Raw genomic sequence first — 5000 nt, 5'->3', positions numbered from 1 at the left:
ACTCACGTGGAAAATATCCCTCACAAATGCACTTATCGTAAATGACCTCCAAGTATTCCGGAATGAACTTCCACAAGCTTTTACACAACTCTCCGTTCAAACCATCAAGACCTGGGGACCGTTTAGACCTAACCAGGCTAAAGGCATATCCCAACTCCCCATCATCAAGTGGAGGAACCGGTACCTCTTGTGCGAGAGGTGCCAGCTCCTCAGCCCTAGGAAAGAATGCTCCTAACAGAACCCCTGCACACTCACTCCATGTTGATAACACAGTGTCATCAACACGAAGAGAAGTGATGTCCTCCCTCCTACGACCCCTACAAATCCTTAAGACCTGACCCCAGGGGTCATCCCTATGCTCATTAACGAACCCCCTCCACTCCTCTTCTTTGATTTTTATTAGCATGGCCTTATACTCATGCATCGCACAACTAAAATCGTTCCTAATCTGGGCCAACCTATCCGAATTTGACCGCCGAGCGCGTTGAAACTTCCGTCTCAATCGCCGGACAGCCCTCCTCTTCAGGGTTAATTCCTGCGTCCACCACTTTATTTTTCTAACCCTAAAATCCTTATATTTCTTCAACAACCTATCGTTCACTCCCCAGACCAATTCGTACAACCGAGCAATTTGCTCGTCCACCCCCAGATTTTCAAACTCACTAAGCGGTATGTCCAATACCGCTTCCCTAACACACTGTCCATATTGGTTCAAGTCGATACCAGAGGTACGCCATCGCCGCAATGGACTTGCATGCGTCGAGGGAGGGGAATTAGGAGTAACCATAATTTTAATCAAATTATGATCGCTCAATCCCCACCCTCCCATAATCTCCCACCTAAAACTGAACGCCCTATTTGCTGCCTCATTGATCAAGGACACGTCAATGTCGCTCCCCCCTCTAAGACCATGAAATGTGTACCACTCGCTTGGCTCATTTAGGATGTGGAGGCTGTTAGCGGCCATCCATTCGCTTAATGCCCGACCCCGAATGTGGCTCCGATATCTGTGCGCCCATCGAGAAAACTTGCTAAACCACATCGAGGACGTGGCATTCGCATCCATCCCTAGGATAAATGGGCTACCACTCGCAAGGAGTAGTAGGTTATCCATGTATCGCAGATAAGGCTCTATAGGTTCCCTAAACTTACAATACATGCTAGCAACAATCAGTCTACCGAACACCCCCTCTACAGAAACACATACACCCTCTTGTGACGAATCCAAAACTATGCAGTCATAGCTTGGGTCAGTCACAACTATTGCAGCATTACACCTAAGGTCCGTGTAGACCCTGAAACCCCCAGGAAGACCACTTACCATTCCAAAATTGGTGGCGTATGGCTCCTGGAGTAAGGCGATGCTGCACCCAGCCTCTATCATGCAACTCCCTAACTCGCACATAACTGCATAAGAATTCTGGCAATTTAATTGAAAAATCTCACCCATTAATGTCTGGCGAGAGCACGTCCGACAACCCCACAGTAAATCGGACAGGCAGCCGACATCATGAGATGTCCAGCTGGCCTTCCTTTAAATGCACAGTTGCGACAATGGGGGGCATTGACGCAACTGGCTGCCTTGTGGCCCTCCTGACCACACCTCCGACAGACGTCGGCCTTGGCCCTACATTCTGCCACTCGGTGATCAAAACCCATGCACCGGAAGCAGCCGGTCACGGGACTATCCGCACGGACACGGAAGGAGAACCACCTCACGTAGCACCTACCCACATCTAGGAGGGTGGACATTAGTTTGTCCGTACCCTCTAGGACAACATTTGTCCTGCCATCAGTCGCCACCTTCCAGGGACGACTGACCATCCTCACGTCCGTCTTTTTGGACTCTGGACTGAACTCCCGAAGGTTCAGCCGAAACAGCTCCTCCATGAATTCTTCATGGGATATCTCCGTATGTACACCCTGTACAACAACCCTGGGGCCCAACTTTTTATTGACGCTAACGTCCAACCCTACCTCACCGAATTTGGCGTTGCTCGCCACTTTCTCCCTCTCAGCAACAGAGGGAGTGCGTATCACTACGCCACCCCCCTTTATTGTCTTCACGTCATGGACGCGAACACCTAGTGAAGGACCCACCTCCTTAACAACTTTATTTATGACTTCCTTTGAGGAAGTCACAGGAGCCTTGCTCCTCACAACAACCGACCAGGTTTCCACTGGTTTCCTCACCGTCGGCGCAATTGCCTCCAGCACGGGTGCTGGAGGGGCAGGCGCCGAGGGAGCAGCAGCAGCCGCCCCTGCTGTGCTCCGAGGGACAGAAGATGTCCCAATACCACCCTTCAAACCCTCAATTTGCCCACGAAGATGAGCATTTTCCGTCAGGACACTCATAAGGATCTCCTCATATTTAGAGGCGATCCCTACGAGTTCCTTCACTTTTGTGACTTCGAGGCTTTCCGCCCCGAACACAACCTCGTTCAACTGGGCTGTTACGGCTTTCATCGCCGTAACATGGCCCCCACCCCCAATAGCTCCCCCTTTACCCCCCTTGTTGCCCCCTACCTTGCTGTTTGGGCAACCTTGCCTGCTTCCACTGGCTCCGTCCTTCGCCGCAACCTTCAGTCCTACGGCTGCTTTTGTTGCAACCGTATCCAGCTTCTGGAGTACTCCATCCGTCCCGCTCTCGCCCGAGTTCGCCTGTGGTGGCGAACCTAATCGCGCCTTCCTCTTGGGTGGGGGCCGCGAGGGTTGCCCCACTCCGTCCTCATCGGTCGATGACTCCACCTGGACCATTGAAGGCCCAGAGTCTTCGCTCTCCGCTGGGGCTTTTGCCCCTCTCCTCCGTGGTGGAGGCATTTCTCCTACACTCGCGCACAACAAAAACACAGATCTTTCACTACCTGCACTGTACACAATGTTTGTTATGGCAGATGCCGCTATATCCGCACTGCTGGGAAATCCCACACTTTGTTCACTAATCCACACACTAGTTAATGGCCTAAGCCGCTATCCTTACACACTTTTGGGAATACACACGATGTGTATAATCCCTCACGTACCTGCTTACTGTGTCTATTTCACTACAGGCTACCGACAGGCCGGAAAAACCGAAAAATTTTATCACTTTCAGAAATACTGAAAAATACTTTTAAAATCGCTTTTAAAAACTCGCAATGATGCGCAAACACGTCCGTTCACTTCGAGGTTCTACAAACAACTGAGTAGATAGGGACAGTAGGAATCTCGTTAATCCATTCATGCGCGTCACTAATTAGATGACGAGGCATTTGGCTACCTTAAGAGAGTCATAGTTACTCCCGCCGTTTACCCGCGCTTACTTGAATTTCTTCACTTTGACATTCAGAGCACTGGGCAGAAATCACATTGTGTCAACACCCGTTAGGGCCATCACAATGCTTTGTTTTAATTAGACAGTCGGATTCCCCAAGTCCGTGCCAGTTCTGAATTGATTGTTAATTGATAATCGTTATAATTAAATAAGAATATATATCTTGCGATATAATTCTTATAAAATTTTAGCAAGAAAGTTCCACAATTGGCTACGTAACTACTATCCGGGGAACAAGAACCGAAATTCTCTATTTACCCAGAACGAGTACATAAACCATGGTATTGCTTCCCAATCAAGCCCGACTATCTCAATCTTCAGAGCCAATCCTTATCCCGAAGTTACGGATCTAATTTGCCGACTTCCCTTACCTACATTATTCTATCGACTAGAGACTCTTCACCTTGGAGACCAGCTGCGGATATTGGTACGGCCTGTTGAGAAGTTTGCGTAACCCCACCATAAATTTTCAAGGTCCGAGGAGAAAATATCGACACAACAGTAAATGTCATGCTCTTCTAGTCCATCTACCATATCTCTCTTCGAAAGACTTCCATGGTAGTACGACTATAAAACAGAAAAGAAAACTCTTCCGATACCTCTCGACGGCTTCTTTATGGTCGTTCCTGTTGCCAGGATGAGCACAAGGCCCATTTTTAATAACAAACGGATACTCAACAGGTTACGGAATTGGAACCGTATTCCCTTTCGTTCAAAATTATTCAAGTGTTTAATTACTATGAAGAAAACATAATAATTATATATTCTCAACAATTCATTAAAACTTGAAAATTTTCGGCTTTCGCCTTGAACTTAGGACCGACTAACTCGTGATCAACCACTGTTCACACGAAACCCTTCTCCACTTCAGTCCTCCAAGGTCTCATTCGATTATTTGCTACTACCACCAAGATCTGTACCAATGGCGGCTCCATGCAGGCTTACGCCAAACACTTCTAAGCACACCATTGTACCCTCCTACTCACTAAAGTTTCAAAATTTATAATCCAACCGAAATTGTATTATAAATCATGTACTTTAGCGGTAATGTATAGGTATACAACTTAAGCGCCATCCATTTTAAGGGCTAGTTGCTTCGGCAGGTGAGTTGTTACACACTCCTTAGCGGATTACGACTTCCATGTCCACCGTCCTGCTGTTTTAAGCAACCAACGCCTTTCATGGTATCTGCATGAGTTGTTAATTTGGGCACCGTAACATTACGTTTGGTTCATCCCACAGCGCCAGTTCTGCTTACCAAAAGTGGCCCACTGGGCACATTATATCATAACCTCAACCTTCATATCAAGAAAGGTGAGGTTCTTACCCATTTAAAGTTTGAGAATAGGTTAAGGTCGTTTCGACCCTAAGGCCTCTAATCATTCGCTTTACCAGATAAGATTATTTTACATAATATTTAAATGCACCAGCTATCCTGAGGGAAACTTCGGAGGGAACCAGCTACTAGATGGTTCGATTGGTCTTTCGCCCCTATACTCAATTCTGACAATCGATTTGCACGTCAGAACTGTTTCGGTCTTCCATCAGGGTTTCCCCTGACTTCAACCTGATCAAGTATAGTTCACCATCTTTCGGGTCACAGCATATATGCTCAAGGTACGCTCCAGTTAGAGGTATAAATAATAATAAATTATCATTATACATAACTATATGGAACGCCCCGGGA

This window comes from Zeugodacus cucurbitae, unplaced genomic scaffold, assembly GCF_028554725.1.
Source record: "Zeugodacus cucurbitae isolate PBARC_wt_2022May unplaced genomic scaffold, idZeuCucr1.2 ctg00000267.1, whole genome shotgun sequence".
Lineage (NCBI taxonomy): Eukaryota > Metazoa > Arthropoda > Insecta > Diptera > Tephritidae > Zeugodacus > Zeugodacus cucurbitae.
This window is presented reverse-complemented; position numbering follows the sequence as displayed.